Raw genomic sequence first — 13,774 nt, 5'->3', positions numbered from 1 at the left:
CAGACCTACCAAGACATACTATGTTGTAGTGCTGCAATATAGACAAATAGATAATAATTCTATAGAATTCCTGATTTGATTCAAATAATTTTAGGAAGGAATTATTTAGAGATGGTCTTAGTTGCTAGAAAGATGTAAAGAAGTTAGAAGCTGGAATAGAATGTGCCCACTCCTCAGAATAGTAAGTAAAGGCTGCCTAATAAGAAATACAATGGGCTTTCATAATCACCCTAAAAAGAGAAATAGACTTGGGACAATTTTGTGTTCAAGGAAAAACATTTAGGTCCAAGGATAAAGTCACTGGTGTGCATGATGATAAGGCAAGGCCGTGTAAAAATTGTTGTTTGAACTTTTAATGAATATGTTATAACAAAACACTGCGTTGAACTTAATATCAACATCTTTCTGTAACCCCAATTTTATGTAGTATTTTATCTCTGAAATAGTTTTCTAAAGAGCTTTTTATCTAAGAAGGCATAAAAAGACGAGTAGAGAAAAGAAATGAAGTTGTTGGTTGAATGGTTTGGCTTGGGGAGTTTTGCTCCATCTACCCATCCATCCACCCAAATGTATATGTCTGTCTATCTATATGTTTGTGTGTAGGTATATGTGTATGTATGTAAGCATGCATGCATACTTGTGGAGTTGATTGGCACCAATGGTCAGGCCTAGCCAGAGTGTGGGTGTGTGAGTGTTTGAATGTATGTGTGTCTGTGCATATTTACCTGCATTCAACATCTTAATTCTTTTCCTTTCCTGCTCTTTAGAGTTGACCAGCTTTGCCAGAGAGGCTTTTGGCTGATTCACTAGAGGAAGGAGCACCAGCAATAAATCTTTTCATTTAATCCCCTGTTGTTTTATGATGAGAGCTAAACAGTTTCTCACCTGGGGAGGAACTCACAGAAGGCAGCTCGGCTACTGAAGTGACTTAGACTAAGACAGGTAAACGTTCTATTATTATACAGCAGCCATAAATATCTGTAAGTCCAAGTCTTACTCTCAGCTGTCTCCCCCTCTGTCAAAGGTTTAGTCAATGTAGCCACACTGGAAGAATAAGAATAAGAATAAGAATAAGAATAAGAATAAGAATAAGAATAAGAACAAGAACAAGAACAAGAACAAGAATAAGAATAAGAATAAGAATAAGAAGAGGAAGAGGAAGAGGAGGAAGAAGAGGAGGAGGAGGGGGGGAAAGGAAGAAGAAGAAGATCCAGTATTCATTACCTCTAAGTGGCTTAAAACAGAAAGCAAACATGTGCACATTAACTATGGAGTCCTGATCAAGACATGGTCCTGCCCATAGCCAATCATTGTCTTGACTCCAATATCTCTTACGAGTAGTCTGACAAATTGTTAGAACTGTGGGAGAAAAGTTAACTGACCTGGTTAGTACCAGGGCCCTACCTAGACTTTTCTTGTCTAGTGAGATTCCTCAGGAAATTCCAATTCCTTGGAACCCACTGTTTTAAGAGTCTAATAGGCAAAAGGAAGGCCTTGTACCTTTGTACCAGTTGGGAAGATTATAGCAAGAGTAGATGTTGTCTGTCATTGCTGTTTGTCAGATCATCCTCCTTCATTTATGAAGTAAATTGATTTGTTTGTCTATTATCTGACATCTACCCCCTTATATAAGAGAATTTCCCCAAGAGAGTAGCCACATGTTTCTCCTTTGTTCTGATACATTGTTTGCCTAGCATGATGTGTGCCACCTTAGAGACACTCAAATAATAAGCGGTGTAAGAGGAACTAGCTCTCCAGATGGGTATTTCCTGGGAGTTTCAAAAGCCACCCCCAGAGATAAGATAGGCTAGGGAGGGTGACTGAGGCAGCCTGGAGCCCCTGTGAGACCAGGTGGGACCTTTGTCACATGCTCTACTCTGGATTCCATTTTTCACCAGGCTTTTGTTTATATCATAAAACAGCAGAGAAACCCCAGGGGTGCGTAGGTCCTTCTCCTCCATCTGGTCCAGCATCTCATCACAGAAGAGGAAGAACAAACAGAGGAGAAGGTGTACCTGATCCCATGCTTCCTAGGAGAGAAAAGGACTTCCCTCAAAACCATGTGACAGGACCGCGGGAGCCCACTGGGAGTGGAGTTCGAATAAGCCTGTGGAATGCAGAAGGAGGGGAGTTCATAACCAAAAGTGAGGAAGACCCGGCAGCCTCAGAGAGACCAAACAGTGACTAATCATCACGCCAGTGGCCATGGCCTTGTCCATCCATCTCTGTCCTTACCTCGCTGTGGACCATCACCAAGTCACCCTGCCCCTCTGTGTCTCTTTAGTCGCCTCAGGTCAAGTTGAAGGGGTATGAATTGATAAAGGTAGAGGTACCATACTGTCTGGGGTTATGGCCACATGGAGACTTAATTTAATCATTAATAATTTATTTCACTCCCTATGTGACTTGTTTTAAATGATCAATGATGAGATGGATTTGCTGAGAGTTAGCTCCCACTGTCATATTCTGTCCTTTCTCATCCCTAGCTTCTTCTCCTAGTTTGTCACCGGTGACCTGGGTTTCTGATCTCCACAGATGGTCACATGACCAATATTTCTGTCTTGTTTCTCAGGGTGGCAAGGGCAGAAGCTGGGGTTATTGACAAAGAGAGCACTAGGGTGCTAATCCTGCTGTTGTCTTTGCTGAACTATTGTGTGTAAAGACTTCTTATGCCTGTGGCGTCCATGGAGGTAAGCTCTGGGGACATTGTTCATTCCTACCTGAGTGATGTCTTACTTCTTGGGGTTCGGTGCTATCTTGATCGAATCTTCAGCCATCCCTGTGGAGTGTGCTAGTTGGATTTTGCTGGAACTTGTACCCTTGCCGATTAGTTGACATTTTGGCCTCCCTTTCACGTGAACCCCTGTGATATGTTATACTGGGAGTCCACAGAGTATCTTGCCATAGTAACTTCTTCACATTTCCATGTAATTACCTAATCGTCTTTTCATCTTTTAATCCATTCTTAGCTTTATAAATTTCAAAGTAAACAGAAAACACCAGGCTACTATTCCCACAAACACCCTTCAGATAATATAGTGAGTTCCCCCCACCCCAACTGAGAAAGTAGTCAGAGCCAATTGCAATACGTTTTGACAATCTCTGATGCATGAAGTGAAAGGTGGAGTCTCTCTTCTCTCTCTGCAGTCTTATCTTCAGTATTAAGTGCTGGTGCCTGTGCTTCCCAACAGCCATCTAAATACATGTATTTAATCTGTATTTTCCCAGGAGGCAGAGTCTTACCTGTACCCCATGCTGGCCTTGAACTCGAGGTGCTTCTACTTCCTCTGCCTCCCTAATTCTGAGATCAGAAGTGTGAGCTATCACTCCTGGCTATCTTTGATGCACTGTAAAGTTGAAATTATAGCACATTAATTGTTTTTCCACTTTATCTTTGGAAAATTCAACCCTCCTCTGAAGGCGTTATTTCCTGTAGATAACCACAAGTGATCTGAATCTCTTTAAAAGGAGTGTAGGATTTTCCACACTATACACCTTCGTTTAATGTTGTCTTAGTGGTAGACATCACTTCCAACTTTTGAACTAAATAACATATATATATATATGTATATATATATATATATATATATAATCTTTGGTGTAGCTGTAAACATGCATGCTAAGGCACATGTGTGGAGGTGACAGGACAACTTGGAGAGTCCCAGGGATTGAACACAGATCTGCAGGGTTGATGGCAAGCTCCTTTACCTGCTGAGCCATCTTGATGGCCCCTGACTTCTATTTTCTAGATACAATAAATGATGCTTTTATCTACACACATGTAGTAAGCACCAACAGTGTCAGGTATGATTCTGTGCATGGTGGGGGTGGGGGGTGTTGGGGATAATAAACAGGTAATGGTTGTATAACGTATAACATGCATTCTTGTGTGAGAGACTGTTAAGCTAAAAGACAACAAAATCAAATGAATATCGGTAAATAGGAAAATGAAGATGGTGAGTGTGGGAGCCTAGATCATCTTGAGGTGGTGGCATTTGAGTTCAGACAGCAATGATGAGCCAACACGTGACTAAGGGAGAAGAGACCAGGCCAAGCACAGAGGCCTTGTGCAGGGAGTATGGTGATGTCTTTGAAGAACTAGACAGAAGTCACAACTCTTAACACTATTAACTCTTTTCTTATCAGTTGACTCAAGAACATCAGGGGAGAGCCAATGAACAGTGCTCCTCCACGACCTCTGCTTCAGTTCCTGCCTCCAGCTTCCTGCCTTGCTTCGAGTTCTTTTCCTGACTTCCTCCAGTGAAGGACTTTGATGTGGAAGGGTAAGCAGAGGAAAACCTTTTCTCCTCCTGAAGTTGCTTTTTGCCACGACGTTTTATCACTGCAATGGATGCCTTAAGGCAACAGAGTATTGTTCAGGTTCAAAAATGAAGGGAGCACTGATATATGTTGAGACCGGGATGAACCTTGAGAGTCAAGTTCACTGAGACCAAAAGTAGAATTGAGTTACTAGGGTCTGGAATTGGGGAGAAATGAACTGTGTAATGGGTGCCGAGTTTCACTTTCACAAGACACAAAGCAGCCTAGAGATGGTTGCACAATACCGTGGACAGACACTGAAGCATGCTAAATGACGACTAAGGGGGCAGATTTTATGTTATATGTTTGCTTTTTTTTCAACCATAATTTCAAAAGTCCAGCTGCATCGCTTAGTCTGCATGACTTTTTTAGCCAGTCTCAAAGAGCTTGCATTGCTATATGTAAGAGTAATGCCTCACAGCTGTGAAAACAGCCAAGTGGGCTTTCTTTTTTTCTTTTTTCTTTTTTTTATTAACTTGAGTATTTCTTATATACATTTCGAGTGTTATTCCCTTTCCCGGTTTCCGGGCAAACATCCCCCTCCCCCCTCCCCTTCGTTATGAGTGTTCCCCTCCCCATCCTCCCCCCATTGCCGCCCTCCCCCCAACAGTCTAGTTCACTGGGGGTTCAGTCTTAGCAGGACCCAGGGCTTCCCCTTCCACTGGTGCTCTTACTAGGATATTCATTGCTACCTATGAGGTCAGAGTCCAGGGTCAGTCCATGTATAGTCTTTAGGTAGTGGCTTAGTCCCTGGAAGCTCTGGTTGCTTGGCATTGTTGTACATATGGGGTCTCAAGCCCCTTCAAGCTCTTCCAGTTCTTTCTCTGATTCCTTCAACTGGGGTCCTATTCTCAGTTCAGTGGTTTGCTGCTGGCATTCGCCTCTGTGTTTGCTGTATTCTGGCTGTGTCTCTCAGGAGCGATCTACATCCGGCTCCTGTAGGCCTGCACTTCTTTGCTTCATCCATCTTGTCTAATTGGATGGCTGTATATGCATGGGCCACATGTGGGGCAGCCTCTGAATGGGTGTTCCTTCTGTGTCTGTTTTAATCTTTGCCTCTCTATTCCCTGCCAAGGGTATTCTTGTTCCACTTTTAAAGAAGGAGTGAAGCATTCACATTTTGATCATCCGTCTTGAGTTTCATTTGTTCTAGGCATCTAGGGTAATTCAAGCATTTGGGCTAATAGCCACTTATCAATGAGTGCATACCATGTGTGTTTTTCTGTGATTGGGTTACCTCACTCAGGATGATATTTTCCAGTTTCAACCATTTGCCTACGAATTTCATAAAGTCATTGTTTTTGATAGCTGAGTAATATTCCATTGTGTAGATGTACCACATTTTCTGTATCCATTCCTCTGTTGAAGGGCATCTGGGTTCTTTCCAGCTTCTGGCTATTATAAATAAGGCTGCTATGAACATAGTGGAGCATGTGTCTTTTTTATATGTTGGGGCATCTTTTGGGTATATGCCCAAGAGAGGTATAGCTGGATCCTCAGGCAGTTCAATGTCCAATTTTCTGAGGAACCTCCAGACTGATTTCCAGAATGGTTGTACCAGTCTGCAATCCCACCAACAATGGAGGACTGTTCCTCTTTCTCCACATCCTCGCCAGCATTTGCTGTCACCTGAGTTTTTGATCTTAGCCATTCTCACTGGTGTGAGGTGAAATCTCAGGGTTGTTTTGATTTGCATTTCCCTTATGACTAAAGATGTTGAACATTTCTTTAGGTGTTTCTCAGCCATTCGGCATTCCTCAGCTGTGAATTCTTTGTTTAGCTCTGAACCCCATTTTTTAATAGGGTTATTTGTCTCCCTGCGGTCTAACTTCTTGAGTTCTTTGTATATTTTGGATATAAGGCCTCTATCTGTTGTAGGATTGGTAAAGATCTTTTCCCAATCTGTTGGTTGCCATTTTGTCCTTACCACAGTGTCCTTTGCCTTACAGAAGCTTTGCAGTTTTATGAGATCCCATTTGTCGATTCTTGATCTTAGAGCATAAGCCATTGGTGTTTTGTTCAGGAAATTTTTTCCAGTGCCCATGTGTTCCAGATGCTTCCCTAGTTTTTCTTCTATTAGTTTGAGTGTATCTGGTTTGATATGGAGGTCCTTGATGCCAAGTGGGCTTTCTAATTCCTCTCTCTGTCTCTGTCTCTGTCTTTCTGTCTCTCTGTCTCTCTGTCTTCTTCTTCTTCTTCTTCTTCTTCTTCTTCTTCTTCTTCTTCTTCTTCTTCTTCTTCTTCTCTCTCTTCTCTCTCTCTCTCTCTCTGCCTGTGTCTCTGTCTCTCTCTGTAGAACTTGAAGCCTTGAATTCAACCTCTGTAGGCAGCTGAAACACACATGTGCATGTGTGTGTGTGTGTGTGTGTGTGTGTGTGTGTGTGTGTGGTGTGGTGTGGTGGTGGTGGTGGTGGTGGTGGTGGTGGTGGTGTATGTGTGTGTGTGTGTGGGTGTGTGTGTGTAAGTGCTTGCATATATATGCATGTAGGGCAGAGGTTGGGTTTGATAGATGGCAGTCAATATTGTATGTCTTCCTTGGTTCCTCTATAGCTTATTCTCCTAGACAGGCTCTTATTGAAGCTCGGAGCTGGACCTTGCCCTTTGGGTTGGAATGGCTCGTCACCAAGGTCTACCACTCTCTGCCCCCCTAGTCCTGGAGTTATAGGTGTGTGCCTATATTTTATTGTATATCAATACATTATCTATATAATATACAACATATTCTATATAAAATATATATAATGTGCCAACGTGTTCTATTTTTATGTGAGTGTTGGGGAGCAGGAACTCAAGCTCTCTATGGCAAAGAGTTTAACCCTCACCCGAAGTCCCCTACTTTTAAAGACTTGTGTGACTTGATTGGGCTAATTTGGATCTTCTGGGATCATCTCTAGTTCTCCAGACTGAACCTCATTTATAAAATCCCCTTTGTCGTGTACAACAATGGCTTCCACAGTCCTACGAGTGCAGGCATAGAATCTGCAGAGGTTATTGTTTTAATTGTGGTGGCATTCATTATCATGTTAGAATGAAACGGTTCCTCGGAACAGGAAAAGAGCTCTGGGGAGGGAGAATTCAGACGTAGACAGCAGAACTGAGCCACCGGCAGGGCGGCTGCAGGTGAGGAGTGCCTGGTTTCAGCTTGCTAAAAGCAGAAGATGATACTCGGAACACACACAGAGCAAAACTCTGCAGGCCTCACACTTCCCCCTTGAGAGCGGTTCTGCCTGCTCTCACACCTGTGACTCCAATTCCCTCCTCCACGATGCTCACAAACTCTTTACTCGCTTGTTAAGGGTTCACTGCTGCTGGAATTGAAGCCTGTTGTTTTTACTGTGAGGGGAGGTAACTCCTCGGCATTCTGTTATGCTCGCCCGGCATCTCCTTGTGTTATCTCCCAAAGGAGTCTCTGGAATGTTGGCCAGAGACTCAACTGGTAAAGCTTGTCCCCTAGGGTGAAACTATTGTAGGTGGTGGAACTTTTAGGAAGTGGGTTTAGGGCTGAGGGGGGTATGGCTCGGCCGTTACAGAGTTTGCCATGTAAGCTCAAGGAACTTAAGTTTGGATCCCTGCAGCCCATGTCAACCTGGTGCAGTAGCACGTGTCTGTGATCCCACCCATGCTTCTGCTGTGAGACAGAAGGTGGAGACCGGACAATCCCTGGAAGTTTGCAGGCCAGGTAGCCTGCAGCATAAAACAAAAAGAGACCCTGTCATAAAAAAGGTGGGAGGCAAAGGCTGACACCCAAGGCTTGTTCTCCGATCTCCACATGTATGCTGTGGCATATGTGTCATATATCCGTATATGTGTACACATGCCCATATATATAGGGAATGATTTGTGCACACATTCCAAATGCAAGCAAGCAAGCCAGGAAAAAGCAGGGCTAATTGAAGGACGTTAGATCCTAGTAGGGGAGGGAGGCATGCTCACTAGGATATGATTGCATGATGGGACTGTACTTTCTTTGTCCTGTCTGTGTATGGCATCCTGGTGACTCGGTGACCAGCCTGCTTCTGCCACACAATCTGCCATCACGTACTGCTTCACAACATCCCCCAAAGCAAGAGGACCAAGTGTCCACAGAGGCAAACGTGCAGAAACAGGAGACAAAATAAACCTTTCTTCTTTGTAACTTGTTTACCTCAGCCATTTTGTTATAGTGGTGGAAGGTGACTGATGGGTCCGCTCTAACAGGACTGAGTTTCAGAAGTACACTAGCATGATGTCACGGTTCAGTCAATCAAGCCTTTGTCATCCTCCCTGCTTCTGCGTCTTCGTCCCTCTGTCGCTTTTCTTCTCTTTTGTAGTTTTCTGGAGCCTTAGATTTAAGATTATGGAAAAAGAACACACAGGATTTCAACTTAGATAACACCTAGATTGTATTCCAGCACTTGGAGGCTGAAGCAGGAGAATCTAGAGATCAAGGCCAGCTTCTGCTACATAGAAATTGGAGGACAGCCTACTTTAAAAGAGATCTTGTTTCAACAAAATCAAACAAAGGGAAAAAAACCAAAACAAAAATACAACCCCTCAAATATAAACACAAATAAACAAACAAGAAACCCCAAACAAAAACAAGCCGTATCAAACCAACCAAACAAAGGCATGAGAAGCTTAAGACTATTAACTGTTCTGTCCTCTGCACTGTTAAAAGTTCATGGGGAAAGGAGTGGCCCTCTCTTGCTGTCTTCTCCTAGGCTGTGGGGGAAGCAGGTCTTAAGAGACACTGCCTTATGAGGTGAGTGAGGCTGCTTGGTGCTTGCTGGTATGGCACAACAAAGGAAAAGGGACATCGGCTCCTTTGAGGGCAGGGAGGACACGAGCTGCAGGTACCCAGGGTGTGATTCTCAGGTGCTACACCAGGGGAAAGCCCAAATCTCAAGAGTGCCAAGGTCTCAGGCCTTGGGAACTGCAACTACAGTTGCAAGAGGTGGGAAACCCCCCTCCCAGCCCTGGCCATCCACACCCCGTGTCTCTCAGTCTCAGGCTTCCAATTCTCACCTATTTTTCCAACATGGCTGGCAGGGGAGGATCTTTGGGAATGGATTAGGATGAACCTGCTGATGAGAGACAGCTGCTCCCTGGGCCACTCAGCAGGGACAAGAAGCAGCTGGGGTAAGACACATCACAGGACTTTTCCTTCAGACAGCATTTGCACACATTAGAGTAGATATAATCAAATCAGCATTAATAGTGATTCCCACGGCTGTTGAGCAAGGATGATGATTGGTCAACTCTGCAAGACATCGCTGATATAATGCCAACTGCAAGGTGGATGCTGAAGGCATCTTACCAGAGTGGAAAATGAGGGTGACGGAGGTTAACAGGCCTGCTGAAGGTCTCAAGCAGAGGTGATAGACTGGGACTCAAATTGGAGTTCATTGATTTTTAAAACCTCCCTCTTCTCCCTCCCCTGCCCCTTCCCTCAGCTTCAGCTCTCTTGCTGTTTGTGCTCCCTCCCTCCCTTCTTTCCTTCCTTCCCTTCTTCCTGATCAGTGTTAGCTGATACCGACCAACCAGTCATCGCTGGAGGTTTTTTTTTTCTTGCAGAGACTCAAATAGATGCCATGCACATGACCTAAGCCTGTAACCAACCACCCCTCCCTCTCCATTCCTCAGTCCTTCCTCCCCACTTCCCACAGCTTTTCTTTCTTTCCTCCCATCCCTTCTTTTTCCTCGATCTCTCCTCCCCACCTTCTCTCTTCCTCCCTCACCTTCCCACTTGCCTGGCATTCTTTTTTCTTTCCAACCCTTCTTTCTTTCTTTTCTTCCTTCCATGTGTGTGTATATACATATACACACACATATACACACAAAAATATATATGCATACACACATATATGTACACACATATATACATATACACACATACACACAAATATATACATATACACACATATATGTACACACATATACATACACACATATATACACATATATACACACATACACACAAATATATACATATACACATATATACATACATGTACACACATATATACATATATATGTACATACACATATATACACTCATGTATATATACATACACATACAGACACACACACATATATATACACACATACATATACACACATACCCATATTATATACATATATATATTTTTTTTCTTGCTAGGCACTTCATGCCCTACCTACACTGTTTTCTCAAGTGAGAGTCCTCATACCAACATGTTTGGTGAAGTCCTGGCATGCTTTGGTTCGCCACTGCCCATCCTTGACTTCCTGAGAACACAAAACCCTTCCTCCTTTTTTTGGCATGCAGGATATCCATTGAGACTTCTTCACATGTAGTATAAAACCTGGAAATCTGTGCAGCCAATAATTAAAATACCAATAATTGAAATACTACCTCCTTAGTGGAAGCCCTGTTGTGGCTATCCTGTCCCAGTCCCCTGTTGCCCTCTGCAGGGGCGGACTCAGAACTCATGTCAGAGTCCCTCCCACCCTTCACTCAGGTACTTTTCAAGTTCCCACCTGAGAACAGGAGCCACATCTGTCAGGAAGGGCTGTGGCCTGTAAGGCAAGGCCTATAACTTCATTCATTAAAATGGACAATGAAAACGGCCAGACATGGAGAGTGGAAACTGTCCTACCAGCCCCTGCCCAGGGAAAGGCTGTGAGGAAAGGGACATTCAAATGCTCATTGTGGGGGAGTGAAGTGGTATGACTTCTTGGGATGGCAATTTCACAATACTTATCAAAAATGCAAATGTACAAAATTACAAAATTGCCTGCAGTGTGGAAAGATGTACTGGCCCATGATCAGGTTTACACACTGAAGCTTTGTTTGCTGTAAGACAGACTAGGGACAGCCCATTCATTCATCAAAAGGAGAGGGTTGAATACACCACGGCACATCTCTCTAATGGAATCCTATACAGTTAGGAAAAGGAATGAAGGCATTTTGTACTAAAATGGTAAGTTTTCACATATTATGTGAGCTAACGAGAACCAGGGGCTATCTTTTATGAAACAGATAGTAAAGTAACTTTTTATGTTAATTTTTGTTTTCATAGGGAGACATAATTTATATTCAAAATTAAAAGGGCACAAAGAAGAATGAAATCATGCCATTTGTGGCAGATGGAGCTGGCAATTTGCACATTGTATGAAATAAACCAGGCTCAGAAATTCAATATTGCTTGTTTACTTGCATATATAGAATCAAGGCTTATAAAATCTATATAGATACAGTGAAATATATATATATAGACACATAACTGCAATATATATATTTTACATATATATATGTAAAATGAAAGCAGAAGAGGAAATATATATTAGGGGGATGATGGGGACTAACTAGAGGGGAAGAGGTGGAATGAGGGGGAGGGGAGTTTGACGATGAGAAAAGTACAATGATATCATGTATGGAAACATCATGGCAAGCCCCAAAACCCCATTATTTGTATACTCATTTAAAATTTCAATTAAGAATTAAAATGAAAAGGTAGCTACCCAGTGGTTGTATAAGGCAACGCTGCCTTATGTTTTGACATGACTTTTAGAATAGGTAGCATCAATCATCCACAAGCTTCAAAGGAACATGAATAAAGGAATTTGAGGAATTCCTTTATAATTTTCCCTCTGATTCTCCATCCATCATGCAAACCTTTTAAGTTCCCTGCCATTGTCCTTGTCTATGATTTTTTTTTTTTTTTGCATTTTCTCTCCTGCCTTCTGGGGTATGAATGGATGCCTCTGTGGCTCTGGAAATCTGCCCGACTGTCCGATAGTAGCCAGGGTCTTTGCATAGAGAATATGACAGCCGTAGGTGAGCCACAGGTCAACAATAAAAACGCCTATACTATAAAAGCCTAGACTAGAGAGTTAATAAACAATGCTAGGTGCGCAGGTCCATGTCTCTCTCTCTCTCTCTCTCTCTCTCTCTCTCTCTCTCTCTCTCTCTCTCTCTCTCACACACACACACACACACACACACACACACACACACACACTTGATTATATCTATATAAATTTATATAAGCCTTGATTCAGCATATAGGAGTAACCATGCAAATTTAGACAAATTGAGACCTGTTTATCGTATCATTTCTGTCGCAACTATCCAGCTCTAGCGCTTTGACACGACTGTGTTATAATAAAACTTTCTTTACAATGCCAAACAGTCTTGGCTCACGTCTTGGATTTAGCCACGGGGCTGTAGCTTACGAACACCTGAAGTAGCCAATCAGCTTCCCAAGAGTTTGTAAGGCGGGTGCGAGTCACCTGGAATCTGCAAAGAAGACTGAAGGTAGGGGTTTGTATTGATCACTGAAGTGTTTCAAAGAAGGAGGAGAAATGACAGATGGTGGGAAGTGTCCCCCCCCACAGGGTCCTGGGAAGTACGTTTGATTAGGGTGGGCCTTGAGATTTATAACCAGCCTCCACTTCCTGTCCAGTCTCTACTTCCTGCTCTGCTGAGTTGTCTGCCGTTGTGCACCTCTGCAACCCTGGAGCTATTGGCTCCTTGTTTGCCCTGCCATGGTGGACTGTGCCCACTCCAACGGGGAGCTCAAGCAAACCCGTCCTCCCTTAAGTCGCTTCTTGTCAGGGGCTCTAGCCACAATGATCACAACAATATGGCGTCATTATTGGGAGACGACCAATAAAGGTAAATGTTTGGGGTGGGCGGGGTCAGGGTGGGGGCTAGAGTAGACATTTATTAAAGAGAAGTAATGTGTAAAAGAGAAACCTTCCAAAATGTCAGGGTTAGATGGGGTCTTTGCTGTCACTTGCTATTCACTCTATAGATGTACAGCAGTGAAGGGACAGCCCTTTGATTCTAGCACTGGGGAGGAAGAGGCAGTGTGACTGAAAGTCTCTGGTATGTGCAGGGAGACCCTGATAAAACATCACAGTGTAACAGAACAAAATGAAAACAAGAACGACAACAAAAACTACAACGATAAATAAATAAACGGCTAAACAAACAAAATTGAGCTCTGGAAAGAGCTGAGGATTAGCGCTCCTTAACACTGAGCCACCAGGACTCAACTCTCTCTCTGCTGCACGGCCTGCTGGCATTTCAACATTTTCCTATTTGAGTGATTATTAATTAGCCAATTTCCAGTTTGCCACGCGACCAGATGTTGCAAGAAGAGCCCCCGTGGGACGGAGGGAGTTAAACCTTACCCTCGAGTACTATACCATTGTGAAATAGCACACTGGAGAGTGTGGCAGCTGCCTAGCCAAGTGCCAAGATCTCCTACTTCTCTGTCCCCTTTTGCTGCCACTACCTGAATCATAGGTGACAAGGAGCTGGAGTGTGATGGCCCAGAACTTTAGTCATTTGTTGATTTTGTTGATTGGTTCTTTTTTTTTTTTAAATGTATGAACAACACTTTTTTTTTTTTTGGTTCTTTTTTTTTCGGAGCTGGGGACCGAACCCAGGGCCTTGCGCTTCCTAGGGAAGCGCTCTACCACTGAG

At 43.3% G+C, this 13,774-nt stretch overlaps 1 long non-coding RNA gene across 1 annotated transcript in view; it reads left to right on the top strand.

Moving 5' to 3' along the window:
• Positions 1-2,572: 2,572 nt before the first annotated feature.
• The window catches only part of LOC148002828 (uncharacterized), a 29,831-nt gene continuing 18,629 nt past the window's right edge, over positions 2,573-13,774 (top strand). Inside the window, exons 1-2 of the long non-coding RNA XR_015631199.1 lie at positions 2,573-2,690; positions 4,147-4,283. This is a non-coding gene — a long non-coding RNA (uncharacterized LOC148002828). The remainder of the gene's footprint in view (positions 2,691-4,146; positions 4,284-13,774) is intronic.

This window comes from Rattus norvegicus, chromosome 10 (assembly GCF_021556685.1).
Source record: "Rattus norvegicus strain SHRSP/BbbUtx chromosome 10, alternate assembly SHRSP_T2T, whole genome shotgun sequence".
In the NCBI taxonomy this organism is placed as follows: Eukaryota; Metazoa; Chordata; class Mammalia; order Rodentia; family Muridae; genus Rattus; species Rattus norvegicus.
Note: the sequence above shows the minus strand (reverse complement) of the source record. Positions and strands in the feature narration are given on the sequence as shown.